The sequence below is a fragment of the Balaenoptera musculus genome, chromosome 13, assembly GCF_009873245.2.
Source record: "Balaenoptera musculus isolate JJ_BM4_2016_0621 chromosome 13, mBalMus1.pri.v3, whole genome shotgun sequence".
NCBI classification, from domain to species: domain Eukaryota; kingdom Metazoa; phylum Chordata; class Mammalia; order Artiodactyla; family Balaenopteridae; genus Balaenoptera; species Balaenoptera musculus.
In genome coordinates this window covers 35,819,494-35,835,394 of record NC_045797.1, presented here as the reverse complement: position 1 = coordinate 35,835,394, position 15,901 = coordinate 35,819,494, and the positions used below count along the sequence as shown (strand labels likewise).

Sequence of the window (15,901 nt, the reverse complement as noted above, 5' to 3'; positions counted from 1 at the left end):
TAGAACCTCCTCTGATTTTTTAGCTGGGCATGTAGCTGTTCAGAGGGAAAAAAAGGCTATTTCCCAGTTTCCTTTGCAAAGGATTGGGTAGAAGTTTTATATGGCAACTTCTGAACTTTCCTTAAGTGACAGTTGGTATGTACCTCTTGCCCCTTCTTTGTCCCGTCCTCCATCCTGCTGCTACAATTGTGGACACGCTAGCAGGAGCTCTCACTGACATCTTGGCTCATGAAGACAAGGGCAACACAGCAGATGAGTGGGCAGAAATGTCATACCAGCTTGCCTACCTTTGCAGCTTTATATGAAAGAAAGATACACTATCCTGTTTAAATGACTGCTCTTTTGGGTCTACGTTTTTCAAAATGAAAACTAATCCTCATGTACACAATCACCTATAATGGAAAATACTGGACTGTTTAATCTGACATGAAGAAATAAACATACTGTAGCAGACACCTATTGGCTCATCTGCCTGACACCATTTTCCAGAACTGACCCTCTCTCTACCACCATCTACTTAGTTATAGTGAGAGTTTCCAAGCTCTAGAACATGACCTCACCTTTGACTGAAGGGTGAGCCCCTGACCCAGCCTGGGCCAATCAAAAGCTTTCCCCAGGAACTTGAAAATAAAAAGGAGAAAAAGAGATTAGTCTCTTTGGATTATAAGACTGTAATAGTAAATACATGAGCTATTGGCAGCTTTGTTTTCCACCAGGTGTTGGGAGAAGTAGAAGAAAACAGGCTACAATGAGAAAGAACAATGAATCAGAGTCAAAGAGAGAAGCAGAGGGACTTCCCTGGTGGCTCAGTGGTTAAGAATCCACCTGCCAGTGCAGGGGACATGGGTTCGAGCCCTGGTCCAGGAAGATCCCACATGCCTCGGAGCAACCAAGCCTGTGCACCACAACTACTGAGCCTGTGCTTTAGAGCCCGCGAGCCACAACTACTGAGCCCACGTGCCTCAACTACTGAGCCTGCACGCCTAGAGCCCGTGCTCCACAACAAGAGAAGCCACTGCAATGAGAAGCCTGCGCACCACAACAAAGAGTAGCCCCCGCTTGCCACAACTAGAGAAAGCCCGCGCGCAGCAACGAACACCCAATGCAGCCAAAAAATTTAAAAATTAATTAATTAATTTTTTTAAAAAAGAGAGAGAGAGAAGCAGAGATTTAGGGATGGAGGCAGAGAAGATTCCTAGGTTCCCCAAAGTCCTCTCAGGCCTGGTTGTCTCAGCACTGCTACTTGCTTACTTAATATCCACTCTCCACTTTCTCCTTTCTAAGCAATGCTGATGTTCTGAACCCCCCTCTCCCCCATCCTTAGAAGGGGTTATAGATTCGCTGAAAAAAATATGTGCCTGACAATCCCCTGGCAACTCTATTGATCCAGTGATGGGCATGCCTCTTATAGTGGCCCAATCTGATTGAAAATTTATATTCCATGTCTAGGGGGGCAATTTACTCTTTTTCCTGCTGGAGATGAACAAGGAAGCACATAGTCCTGATTGCCATTGTCAGCTCTCTTGCCTCTATGAAGGTGACCATCCTGGGATGAGGGCAACACAAAAATGGCAGCAAGAAGAATTCTAAAAAGTGTGAGCCTTTGATAGCATTTTTAAAGTTATTTATTTATTTATTTATTTATTATTTGGGGCTGCGTCTGGTCTTAGTTGCTGGCACACGGGATCTTTCGTTGCAGCGTGGGCTCTTCGTTGTGGCACGTGGGCTTCTCTCTAGTTGTGGTGTGCAGGTTTTCTCTCTCTAGCTGTGGCACGCGGGCTCCAGGGTGCATGGGCTCTGTAGTTTGCGGCACTCGTGCTCTAGTTGAGGCGCCGGAGCTCAGTAGTTGTGGCGCACGGGCTTAGTTGCCCTGTGGCATGTGGGATCTTAGTTCCCCAACCAGGGATCAAACCCGCCTCCCCTGCTTTGGAAGGTGGATTCTTTACCACTGGACCACCAGGGAAGTCCCTGATGGCATTTTTGAGCCCATCCTGGACTGAATCAAATATATTTAGATAATAAATGACCTATTAATAGAAGTCAGGGGTCATCAAAGTTTTTCTTAAAGGGCCAGATAGTAAAAAGTTTAAGATTTGCAGCCTATAAAGTCTTTGTCCCGACGAATCTACTCTGCCATTGTAGCTCTAAATGAGCCTTAGGAAATACATATATGAATGGCTCTGAATGTGTTCCAGTAAAACACTTGGTGACCAACCTGCAGGCTGTCATTTGCCAACCCCTGTTATAAGCCAGTTTGAATCAGTTTGCTGTTACTTGTTGCCTAAACTACCCTATATGATACACAGGTTCTAGTTCATTTCTGAGGGCCAGCTGCATCTGGCCCTTGGAGTCTATGAGAATCTCCAGTGTCCAGAACAGATGGCCAAAATATTTAACAAAGGGTACAGCATAAACACCAACCAACCACGAACATGTACAACGGTCATCTTGGGGTGAATTTGCTAAATATTACTTTGCTATTATCTCTCTATGAAGTCCTCTTTGTTACTTAAACCAGCCAGAGTTTATTTCTGTTATTTATAAACAAAAGTATCTTCACCGTTCTTTTTAGATTTTCATTTTGGGTACTCCTTTAATGATTTTACTCCTTTTTTTTTTTTTTTTTGGGTAAGATGCTGATCAGTTTTATATTATTTCTTCTTTTTGATTCTTCCTTTCTTAAGTTCAGTATGCCAGTGACAAGATTGTAATACTGATTCCTTTAAAAACTGGCAGATGAAAACGTTCCCTGATAATGAGCTCTTTTTTGAATTCCTGCAGGCCTTATGATCAATAACACACAGTTCAGCACTTGACACAGGGGGTGTGACTATAAACTATCAAAAAGATTTCAGCACACATAACCACTGCTCAGACATCCAATGTAGTTTGTTAAATGCAGTTGCAACTACAAGTTATATTCCAGCAATGCCGCCATTTCTCAAAGCATCTTTGGAATTCCTCCAATCTCCCCACTTTATTTTAATATCTGATGTTGATGGAGATCTATCACACTGTCATCAGGTCTGGCTTTGAATGAATTCCTGCCATTTGCAAAAAAATAGATCCATCTTAAATATTTGCAATCATAGAGTATTTTCTTTTTCCCTTTCCTTTCTAATTATTACGCACCAAGCTATGCCGAATATGCACCTTTAACTCTTCTAGGTGCTCGTGCGATAAAGTCCCTATTATCAGTGTGTTCATAGTTTAAAAGGGGAGAAAATAAATAAATAAGTTACTATGTAACCCAAATTTGTCCAGGCTTCACCACTCCATGAGTACAAATATGGTCCTCCAAGACAAACAACCCGAATTTCACAAGCTTTGCCCCACTTACATATGTGGGAACACAGCCTCCTGCCAGGCTTTTGACATGGGTTCCCATACTAACCACTTATGTGTTTCCATTTCAGGTCTCCCCTGTTGATCTCTGCTGCTTTCAAGCCTCAAAGATGCCAGGTGCCTAGGTTTTTTTGTTTTTGTTTTTGACTTTCAAAACTTTTCTTTAATGGTGAAGGAAAATGATACTATGTTATACTAGTTTAAAGCTTTTAACATTGTTTTCAAAAAAATTCTAGAAAACAATTTAACAGGGGGTACATCTCTGTAGTAGGTAGCCTGACTGGCAGCCAGTGTCTGTGAAACAGTTGAGAGTAGAGAATTCTTATTGTTTTCCAGACTGACCTGCTTCAAAAAGGAAGAGGCAAGTTTAACCCAGTAAGCAAATGCAGAGCTAAAAGACAGGAGGAAAATGGGCCAGGAGAATGGCTGAGACATATTTTCTTCTCAATCGCAGCCAGTTGCCCTCCTTTCTGGGGGCACATTTTAAAAGAACATAAATTTCTGCAGATGGTTCTTCCTGGTCATCACAGCAGCAGTGAGCTCCAAGAAGGCAGGGGCTTTGTCCATTTTCTTCAGTATTGTATTGTTTGGGCCCAGAACAGTGCCAGACGGTTACTAGCAGCTCAAGACATACATGAACATAAAATGAATGAACGAAGCCAAAATAGAGTTAGTCCTTCATTCCACATTTCACTGCTACCCAGCTGTCTTCCACACAGAAATGGGAAGAATGCCCTGCCCCTCACTGGGTGCTACGTTTTGTTTTCTGGGTCCTAATGCCCTTTCTCTTTCTAAGTCCTTGGTGATCACAGCCTTTTTCAAATTCTCTCTCAGCTCCTTTCTCTAAGAACTCAGGCCTGGTCCTTGGGTCATTGGTGGGAAATAGACATACTTGAACCCCAACTATGGCCCAGGCTCAAACTTACTTTCCTGACTTAAAGATAATATGGAGTGATAAGAATTACACTAGATGCACGTACAGGGACATAGCAAACGAGATGAGAAATTGAAGACAGTAGGAAATCATACGGAGGGGGGCAGATGGTGTAGAAAAGATGATGGATAAAACTGCCTGCTTCATAGTTTTGCCTTTTACTTGCCCTGAAAATTTTGTCTTCATAACCTGATTGTTAACATCCTCCTCCTTGTTTTATAATTTCCTCTTTCCAAGTACGCAATAGGTGCTAGTTAAATATTTGTTGACTGGTTGACAAAGAGAATTAAGACCTAGTGGAGTCTCATTGCTTTTCCCCTAATATTTGCTTTTCCATATTGATTGCTCTGTGGTCACACTGGTCTATGAGACACTGGATAATGAGAACTCAATAAACGCTCATTTGTTCAAATCAAAATCTACTTAAGGACTACATACAATGGGTCACCGCTTGTGCTAGACGGAAAGCCCCAAAGATTAATAAGATCTAATAAGATGCTCTAAAGAAGCATACGATGTAGCAGTATGGATAAAGCATGTCAAATAACTCTAATGTAAGGTAGAAAGAGTTCCATGGTGTACTAGAAGATCACATAACTTGCTATGGGAATACAAAGGAAGCAAAGAGAACTCTAATTTGTAAGCTCTGAGAAGGGTACACAGAGGAACTCTGTGAGGAATAAGTAGACTTTTAACCAGTGGAGATGGGTGGGGGGAAGCACGTGGGTAGTGGGAACTCCATGAATATATAGAGGTGAAATTCAATCTACAAAGGAATGTATATCATAGATGTTTCCAGTATTTTCTCCCATTATTTAGCAGTTGTGTATCAGTCTCTTAAAACAGAACCAGTAGAATAGTGGTATGGCACATTTTTTGGTTGTTTTTTTTCAAGTTTGCACTGAAGGAGAGGGTTTCATGAACAATGCTGCTGGCAGTATTTTAAAAGAAAGACTAAAGCACCACGCTGCATGTGAATTGCTCTGTCCAACTGCGCATGCAAAGCAGATGGTTGTTAAACATTTGTTCCATCCCTGGTATTGTCTGCCTTATAAATGCTAAAGAGTAGCTGAAACGGAGAATTCTATCATGTTAAAGGAATTTTTGCCTATAATTTGTTTATAACACACTCCTGACTAACGGGCAAGCTCCCTGCTCCCTAGGGCTATGCTCCAAGTGCGCACACATTCCAGAAAGATTAGCCTTTCCCCTGTTGCTGCTAAGAGCCCTAAAAGCCATGTAAATCAATACATACAATGATTTATCACTGACAGATTAAAATTTTCTATTGATTTCTTCTGGAATGGAAATTTGTGTCCCCCAAGGAGCTTTATTCTTTTAATAGACAACTAGGCACTCAGTTGTAATTTTAAGTTTTGAAATGCTCTGGCAACAGTTTTTATGAAACACACAGACGAAAAATGGCAAGGGGTCCTGGATAGTTTGAAAGTCTGGCTGAGATGTACAGAAGTGAATAGCGCTTGCTTGCCTGGGCCCACTGTGAGCCTTGGTCCCCTGAAGCAGATGCTCCGTCCCTTGCCATTGCCATGTATCTAACGACTGCTGTCAATTTGCAAGCACCAGCAGTCTGGTGGGCTCCTTGTCTTTCTTTCCGTTCTGAAAATAACTGTCTACTCAAAATGTACTCTGAGGCTATACATCTCAAGAGACCAGCAGGCAGTTAGTATTTGGAGGATCCATCATTCAAGCAGGCTTTATACTCGTGCTTTTCAAAGTTGAATGTGTGCATGAGTCTCCTGGGGACCCCATTAAAGCTCAGATTCTGATTCTGGGGTGAGACCTGAGATTCTACAGTTCTAGTGTGCTCCCAGGGTTACCTGGAGTGGGATTTTAAACTCATCCCTCTCCAAGGTAGGAAGGACATGTGGTGTGACAAGGACAGTGTGCTGAGCACTCAAAGGCCACGTGATGACATGTCGCCCTGACCAAATGTCCCACAAACACCAGGAACAGAACCCAGAGGGAGAGTCCGAGCTCTTCACTGGGAAAGCCTGACCTTATTTGTTTCTCTGAAGCAATATGGTGATGGGATAACAGAGGAAGAGAAAGAAAATAGATGGTTCATTCCTCTATTCCACACGTTTTAATCCCCTACTCCGTGCCAGGCATTTTTGGCACAGGGAATATAAATATAATAAGAAAATGGACAGAGGAGTAGACTATTTTGGAAAGCAGACATTGAAAGCATTCCCCTCAACCCCTTTATTTTTGTCAGGAAACTTCTACTCCAAGAGACCCTGTAAGGAATCTAGCCGTTCAGCATCGCCCAGGAGAACAACATTATCTGTCGTTGTGCTTTGTGTTCAAAGATACTTCTGGCAGTGATGTTACTATTCCTGTGTGTGAGTCTGGCAGAAAGCCCTAAGATGTGACCTAATTTCCAAATAGCGTGTCCTTCTGGTGAGCTGTTATTAGTAAAACCTGCTGTAGTTTATGACTCTACCCTATAGACATGGAGAAAATCGAAGGAAAAGGAGATTTCCAACTGGATTCGTTTGTGTGACTAGATGATCTTTATGGAATAACAGCTTATGCCCATTATATGAAGAGATGATGTAGAAACCAACACACCATCTTTTCTTTCTGAGAGAAGGGCTCTTAAAAGCCTGGAAGTGGAAGATCATTAGGTAATTTGTTGTTAGCTCAAGAAGGGCACATCCTGGTATATTTACAGTCATGCTGCCCAGGGGGAGAATGTTTATGTATGGACCTGTTTTATCATCCCTTCTCTCCTGAGTGGGTCTTGAAAGTTAAATTATAACATTGTATTATGCTTAAAAGGAAAGGATGCTTCATAGAAAAAGCATTTACTAAGTTCTTAAGGGACTGTTGTGCACTGATCAAATGACAGATGGTGTTCAGTTTTCACAATGTAGGAGTGCTAAAAGAATGCAGGGTCACAGTGAAGGCATGGAAAATCAGAGTAAAATATGGTGCAAGTTGTTCTAAGCCTGGCATAAGAAGAGGAGGTACCAGGAAAATGATCCTAACCACCAAGGGAAGAAAGGAAACTGAAATGAAAAATGACAGTACTTCAATTTTTGAAAAGCAGGTCTGCACCCTAACTGAGCTATGGGATGTTGGGTAGGTCACCAGTGTCTCTGGGCCTTGCTCTATGAGTGCAGCAGGTAAGAGGTTTTCGATGATCTTTAAGTCCCCTCCCAGCTCTGTAACTCTGAGTGCTTACTCTGTGTTAAATGCACCATAAAACAAACACCTTCAGAAGCACCATCATCTATCTCTGGGAGGGTTTTTTTTTAATTATCCACATTTTGCAGAAGAAACTAAGGTTTGGAGAGTTTAAGAAACCAGGCCAAGCTTACACATCTAATTGGAGACAGAGCTGGGATTCAAACCCAGGCAACTTGACACCACAGCTAATGCTTTTAAGCTTTACAACGTGTTGCCTTTATAAGAATTGTATGGGTAAAGAAGGAATATTTTGTCACTTTCTTAGAAAATCAATTGGTGAAGTAGGGAGGTCCCTTACAATATTTGTCACATACCTGTTTTATAATTCTTGACATATTGGAGTTTGATCCTGATAAAGGAAGATGTTGTAACTGGTGTCATAATCTAATGTCCAGGAATTTAAGATGTGAGATGAGCAGCACACACCTTCCTCAGTTCCTGCCTTCCTCAGCTCACTTAGCTGCAGGTATTGATAGCTTTACTTCTCAGGTTCTGGCCTGCCCAGCTGAGCCCACTTTGTCAGGCCAGGCTGCTGAAAAGTAGCCACAGGAGCACTGACTAGTGGCATTTTAGGATTCGTGTTCCTGTCTCCTAGACTCGAGATCCTGGGAGCTGGGAAGTTCTAGGCTGCAGACAGCAGCTTCCTCTCACTCTCGTCCAACAAAATTTCCCACACCCACATGACAGGGTTCCAGTAGAGTTTCCTAGTTTGCACGCCAACTTTCCTCCTGAGAGTAGAATTCTGCACTAAACACCACCCTGCCTGGATGGGGCTAGGCTACCCTCCCCAGCCCTTGGAGGAGGTGTGACAAAGGGCAGTGGTGGATGCCACCTTCATCATTTTTGCATATTTGCATCCCACTTGTATGTATTCTTATTTACTTATATATACTCTTATTTACTTATATATACTCTTATTTACTTATATATATATTTTAAACAGACTCACTTTTAAAATTTAAATAGCTTAATCTTTTTGAGAGAGAAAACTGTCAAGGAGGTTTATAGTTTTAAGTTTTATATTTAGGTCTATGATTTATTTTGAGTTAATTTTTGAAATATGGTCAGAGGTATGGATTGAGGGATTTTATTTTTTGCATACAACCAATTATTGCAGCACGATTTATTGAAAAGATTATCTTTTCACCAAATGATTGTCTTTGCATCTTTGTTCCTCTCCTTGGGAGTTAGGCTGGGTTCTTTGTTCCTCTTGATTTCCAGCTTGGGAGCCAAAATTTGGGCTACCACCCACCTGGCTTCAACTGTTGCCCTTTCTAGGAGGTTCCTGCTGCCCATTCATTAGCCTGGACTCTATGTTTGCTATATCTTTGGACACTGTAATTTAGTCTCTTATTGACCTCTCTTTGGTTACTTCTGCTTAATAATATAACTCTCCCTTTTCTTAAGGGTTTACTAGGTACTCCAGCCCTAACTCTGCCAACCCTCCAAATTCTCTTTTTTTTTAAATATCAACTTGCCCTTGATGTCCCAAAAGTTACAACATACAAAGTGAATTTGAAATTTTTTAAGGGGTGGGAAAGGGTAAGAAACGTTTTGAATTTTGTACAGAAGAAATGGGTGGGTATTCATAAAGCAGTGTCATTAACTATTGGCATGTCCCAACTGGGATTCACTATTAAAGGGCTCTTGTGCATAATGAGTTATTTCCCTCATGTGATTTCTGTTTTAGGGTAGGACTAAAGCATCTATGTACTATCCCACATATATCCCACACACAAAGGTACACATACAGACATCAACGCACACACATACACAGATATCCAGAAATATTTTTGCACTTAACTGTGGCTCCCCTTCCAGTTAATTTACAGACATATTTTATAGTTATACTGTAGGGGAAATTTCTAAGTTATCGGATTTTAGAGACCATAAGGATTCATCTGGGTTAGGTGGGCTGTCAACTCTGATGAAATGGTGGTGGTGGTTTTGAAGCACTGCATTGAAAAGGATTGCCAGGCTGAGTTTAGCTCAGTGGGGAAAAACAACTTTCATTGATTAGTCATGCCTGCCACGGTTTGGGGTGGTGGCATATATGTGGTATATTACTAACTCTAATCTAAGACTAGGCCACTCTGTTTTCCAGTGTAATAATCTCTTCTACACTATCTTTGAGTGCTGGCTTCTGTCTACTACAGGAATATTTTCAGTGATTGTGAGCTTGCTATTTTTCAAGAATGCTTACTGCATTGTTGAACAGCTTACATGTTGAGTCCAGAATCTATCATTGCAACTTCCAATCATTTGTCCCAATTCTACTATTTGGACCTGTACAGACGAAATTAATACCCTATTCCCCATCATAGCTCTTCAAATATGAGAAGATAGCTATTATGGGATCTCTTCTCCTAGATAAACACCATTTCTTTCAGTTATTTTTCAGATATTGCGGTTTCTGGGTCTCCACCATCCTGAATGTTGTTTAATTTTGCCTTGCTACCTTCCAAGTTTGCTAATCAGAAAGGGACAAAGAATTTTATGTAGGATCTGACCAACTGGAATTAATTGGGACTCTTTCTTATTGACTTACACTTACTTATATTAATAAGCTTTAGTTTGCACCTGAAACATGTTCCTTGGTTATTTCACACTGAGCTTACAGTAAATATAAAAAAAATTATTTCTATATATATTACTTCATTCAGTTCTTCTCTTTCCTGAGTTCATATTTGAATTTTTACCTTTTAAATTGTATCTTAATAATAACTGCCCTTTCTTGAGTACCTGTGCTGCACGCTCTATTTGTGTTTTCTTTCATATCTATGAAGTAGATATTCATTCCAATTTAGCAGTTGTGAAAACTGAGACTCAGAGATGCCCAGTGTTACAGATCTAGTAAGTTGCAGAGCCTGGACTCAAACTCAGTTCTTTCTAGCTCTAGAATCTATTCTCTTTTGGCTGCCAAATGCTCAATTTGATAATTTTGAAACCTGAATCCATCACAGAAAAAAAAAAAAAAAAGGTGGGAGGAGATAAATAGGCTGTCCTTTTGTCAAGTTGTTCTTTATTTTTGGCATTCTGATGTACCAGTCAAGCACTTCATTTAAATACATAAATAAAAAGGAAATAAACTTTTCCTGACCAGTTCCTGGTGAACTCTTTTTGGTTCCTAATGGTCATCTGTTTTAAAGTGCTCATGAGATGTCTGCTTAACTATCCAGTCTGGAACTTTGCTGGGGATTAATGGCAAGTTTATCAGTCTATAATTTCCAGAATCCATGATTACTGGGACATTTGTCTGTGTCCTTGGTCTGGTCCCTGTCCTACTTCCCATAAGATCTCACAGCTGCTCACAGTAATTCTACCCTTACATCTGCATATGTGTCCAGTTCTCTGGGATGGAAGTGGGGTAGGGGGTGGGGGGGTGCCCTCCTTTAAAGTAGCTAAGTACTTTCACACCATATTCCCTTGTCTTTTTTTAATTTCTTCTCCATAATGTTATTTCTTCCATTTCCACTTTGTAGGTAAAAAGCAGAGCCTCTCTCTTAATGGAGGGATTAATGGAATAGATGCACTCAACAAAGTTTCCAGCAATTTCTGTTAAGTGAACTCTAAAGTGAACTCTTATGGCCCCAACAATAACAAAAGACAGTGAGTGCACTTTCCCGAAAGCCCAACTTGTATTACAAGTCAATGAAATGCACTTGGGTACTATTTACTCTTTCAGATGATCTGTGCTGGGAAATTTCTCCGTCAGTAAAAATAACAGAGCCAAATATGAGTATTAATAGATAAGGAACCCAGCAGAACCCTGCAGGGCCCTCCCCAAGTACAAAACCGAGCAGTTGATGATTAAGACAATAGAGTCACAGACTCAGTGTCTGACGCACATTCCTGAGTCGTTTTACAGATACTGTAACTGCCACAAGAGGACAAAAAAAGAAAAAAAAAAAACTACTGATAACTGCATGATGACCAGACTGAAGCCATGACATAAGCTGCTCCAACTTAAGCAGTACTGAACCTATGGCTAGCACAATTCCAAGAGCTGGCCTTAAGAGAATGGGATTAACATTATTGCTCATAATAATCTATATCTTTATGGGCATCAAAATAATTGCAGCTTGCTCTGCCCGTCTATGTAAGCAGGCAACTAAAATTGTCAGCAAAGAGATGTTACAGACCCATGTTGACATATTCCACTCTGAGAATACGGCGCCCTATGTCAGCACGAAGAAGTTACAGAAGATGGATCTTTGGCCCTAATCCCACAGAAATGAAATGACGTTTGACAGTAGGGAACTGAAAGCAGCTCTTTTGCCCCTTTCCTGTTTGCCCATTTCTGTACCCCTCTAACCTTAAAAGAACCTAATTATAGGAATAAGATCACTAGGCAATTTAACCTAACTCCTGACCATGCTCTCCTGAATGCACACCATGCCTTGCCTAACCTGTTGATTTTCCCAGATTAAAAAGAAGTACGAATGAAGAATTAAGCAGTTTTAAAAAAATGACGAGCTTTCTACCCCAACAGTGCCCCTAAAACAATCCTGCGGGCAGATCACTCAGTCAAGATAACATCTGGAGAGTCAGCCAGTCTGCATTAAAGGGAGAAAGATGCTGCGTTTAATGAACGGAACTTCCTGCCTCGACGATTCATTGAGATTCTTCACCACCACCCCCGTTTTTCCCTTTAAAAACTGTCATGGCTGAGCAGAATCTTCGGAGTTGGTCTCTGGACACCATGCCACCATCTCCCCAGATTGCCAACTTTTCTGATTAAAGCACCTTTCCTTTCTATTGACACTTGCCTCTTGAATTAGTGGCTTATATTAAGAGCAGTGAGCAGCCGAACCTGGGTTCCGTAACAGGTGTGGTTAATTCCCTGATTATGTCCCAACTAGATCTAAGAGTACATGTATTTTGAAAGTTTAAAGTTTCTAGCCTATGACATAGCCTGACACCCATATAACCGTCAAAAGATCAGTAGACCGTGCAAATTAACACACCTGCCAGGACCCTGTGTGAGGGGTCCGGTGTTAACACAGAGCTGTTTCCTGGATAAGAGTTAGGAAGCAAGCACTTAATACAAAGCTTACTCTCGGTTGTTTCCATGCTTCCCAGTGCTACAAAGAGAGCTTGTCTGTGAAACACTAGTAATTGCACATTGTTGGTGTGGAGGGACATTGAAAGACGATAAACTACAAGGAGCAGCGAGCTCCCTTTATAAATCTTACCTCGCCTAGATTAGCAACCGTGGACTTCAGTTTCCATGTGCTCTCTCCTCTTTGTAGTCCTCAAAGGCAAGCCCTGACTAAGCCCAGCTTCCTCCTTCCTTCTGACTCCTCCTTATCTGGAAGCCCCTACGCTCCTTCTAATCCCTTCAGAGGCTTTGAAATCCGGGTCTCTGAGCACAGGCGGTCATGAATATTCATCTAGGGGCGTGGCCCCGCAGCGTGCTCGACTCCAGGCAGCTGGGATCTGCCGAATGGGCGCGCCAGCTGCGTGCCCGGGCAACAGTTCTCATTTTGTTTGGGGGGCTGACAAGACGTCCAGCCTCACGCCGGCTCGAGACCGCACATTGTGCGTGCGTGGGAGGGGCTTTGCCAAGACGAATGGACTTCTCTGAGGCAGGGCCTAGGAGCTGTCATTGGAGGGGCTCAAATCTCCCTGCCACCCACCTGCCAGGGCCTGTGAAATTCCATTGACAAAAATTCAGGCATTATCCTCTCCAGGAGTTTGTCCCTTTTTAAGAAAACAAATACCCCTTGTGTGAACAATTGGAGGCTTTTATCCTTTGGTGGCACCTCCTCCTTTGCAATTCTCTCCATGGAGACTCTTTCTAATGCCTCCTCAGGGCTAGTCACAACTGTTCCTCACAGCAGTTTTGTTTTGTTTTTGTTTTTGTTTTTAAGATCATCAGGCCATCTTGTCTGTCTCCTCTCCTCTCCATCATCTTTATTTAGTAGTAGTATAGCAGTAGTGGTTAAAAAACAGACATCCTGAATTAAAATTCCAGTTTGACCACTTACAATCTGTATGAATGTGGCAAGTTAACTGCTTTTGCTTCAGTTTCTTCAACTGTATCATAACAGGAGGTAATAATACCACCTACATCATGGCAGTCTGAGGATGAAATTTTATTTTTGGATTTATTTATATATACGCACATAAGATATGATACTGTAATATAAAATAATCGAATATTAATCAGGTATAATATATACTTACATATTAATGTACGGTGGTTGCGTATATTATCTACTATATATGATCATAAATATAAAATGCTTGTACAATGCCAGGCATGTATTAAACACTCAGTAAATGTTAGTTATTGTTGTTGTTCTTCTGTCTTTTGACTGGACAGGACTGGCAGAAGACGGCTGAGTGTAAAACAGTGGAAGTCAGCTAGAGTACATGTTGCTGGAGGCGGAGTTCCATGAGAAGCAAAGGAGGCAAGAAACCACATCCACCCAAGGCAAGAAGAAAGTCAGGCTGAACCCAGACGGAACAGGGAGGAACAGAGAGGTCAGCCTGCAGTGGGAGGTGGGATGCAGCTGAGAAGGGGGGTGCCAGTGGGGAAGTGTGGGAACCAATCCGCTTGAGGAAGGATCACACAGCGATAATGATCACAGTACCACAACTCGATTTTTCGTTTGTTTGATTTTAGGCTGAGTCCCAGACCCTACTCTGCACTCCACTGACTCTTAAAGCAACAGGAACCTCAGGCAGGCCCTAGGAGCAGGAGCTGGCACTTTCCTTGGGGTGTCTCAGGTTGAGAAGTTTTAGCTCTAGGATTCTCCATCGGCCGCGTCTCCCTGTCTTTGCACTATTCCCATCTTTAAAATCCCATTATCCACAGCACAGCACTCAGGCTCTGAACCCCACCCAGTCCTTCTAGTTATGTTGGCTTTGACTTTACCTACCTTCCTATCTCTTCTGACATTGTCCACCCACCCTTTCCCCACAAGACATATTACCCCCACCACCCCCCATTGATTTCCAGGCATTCCAGTCTTCCTATGGTTTCCTAAACATGTGGTTCTGGAAACAGTGCTGTGTTCACTACTTCATTTCATTTTCCTGGGCAGCTAAGAAGATATTTCCCAGTTAGGTTAGGACAATGAGCAAATTCTTGACAACAGAAAAGTGAGCAGAAGGGATATGGCACTTCTGGTTCAAGGAAGGTAAGAGGGGATCTGAGTTCTTCGTGGTCATTCTCTCTTGTCTATAATTCAGGAAGTGCAGGAATCTAAGACAGTGGTTTGCAAGATGGAAGCAGACTGGATCCCGAGTTTCTGTTGCAGGAACGTGGACCAACTGGAATTGGATTATTTTTTTTTAATGAGAAGAAAAGCCATTGAGATTATGGAGTTTGTGATCTCAGCAGATCCCATTCTATCCTGACAAATCATACCCGTGCTATGCTCTTTCTCATTTTGGTGTGTCTCTAATAACATTATGCCCCTTGGAATACCTCCCTGATTTCCTACCCTGCAGTAAAGTGCTATTATCTTTGGAGTCTCCTCTGTGCTCTTATGTTGTGCTCAGGTTTCCGGCCTGAGTGACTGGATGAATCTTGGCACCAGTAAAAGAAAATGAAAAGGAGGAATAGGAGTACATGTGGTAGAGAAGAAGAGCTCCCTAATGTGCATGATGAATTTGAGAATAGGATATCCAGGCAGAGATGTCCAGTAGGTATTTGGATATCTGAAAAGTAAGATAAGAAGAGGGTGGAAGATGGGAAGATGGAGCTGAGTGAAACCCCAACATTTAGGGGAAGGCAGAGAAGGCAGAGCCCTTACAAACTTCCCTAACTTCACAGTGTCCCCCTAGGCTGTTCAGGGTTGAGCATGAATCTGGGAAACTAGCACTAGTTTGTTAATCAAAACTTACAAACGTGAAATTTAATTTCTGAAGAAAACAGGGTACTGTGCAATCAAAGCTGTTGAATAGACATGAAAAAGTCTTTGAAGGTGGAATGGCTTGCCTTTATTACTGAGAAAACTTCCCTTGGAAAGTTTAGCTTTGATCGTGTTAAAGGAAACCATAAATTGGTAAATTTAATTTAAAAGCCTACCCTGGCTTTTATATTCCTGGCTTTCCTCAACCTGAAGTCTTCTGGCTTAGATCAACCTAAAGGAGTGAGAAGGTTGCAAAGATTTTAAACTTGCTGTAGGAGTCGATTGTTTTCACTATCCTCTGTTTTGTTTTGTTTTTCTTCATGTGATTGCTCATTGCAGATAATTCTTAAATTATCCTAAGTGGTCACCCTATTACTGCAGATCTTTAAATGGCACCTGGACTACCTTCATGGGTCAAGAGAGGTGTAACCAGTGCATATTTCAAGGCTATCAGCAGACCACTGAGGTTCTTTCAACACAGATACTATTTAACATCTGCAGTTTCAGAGGCTCCCGGGCCCAGATTTCTGGAGTATCTCTCCCT

General features: G+C 41.8%; 1 protein-coding gene across 4 annotated transcripts in view; it reads right to left on the bottom strand.

Annotated features, from left to right (window-relative positions):
• PELI1 (pellino E3 ubiquitin protein ligase 1) overlaps nt 1-12,832 on the bottom strand; it is a 129,248-nt gene extending 116,416 nt beyond the window's left edge. The window contains exon 1 of one of the 4 annotated variants that reach the window (XM_036873026.1): nt 12,688-12,832. The gene's annotated coding sequence lies outside the window, so the exon portion shown is untranslated. The remainder of the gene's footprint in view (nt 1-12,687) is intronic. The other 3 variants (XM_036873027.1, XM_036873028.1, XM_036873030.1) reach the window with 3 other exon arrangements.
• Between the last annotated feature and the right edge of the window lie 3,069 nt (nt 12,833-15,901).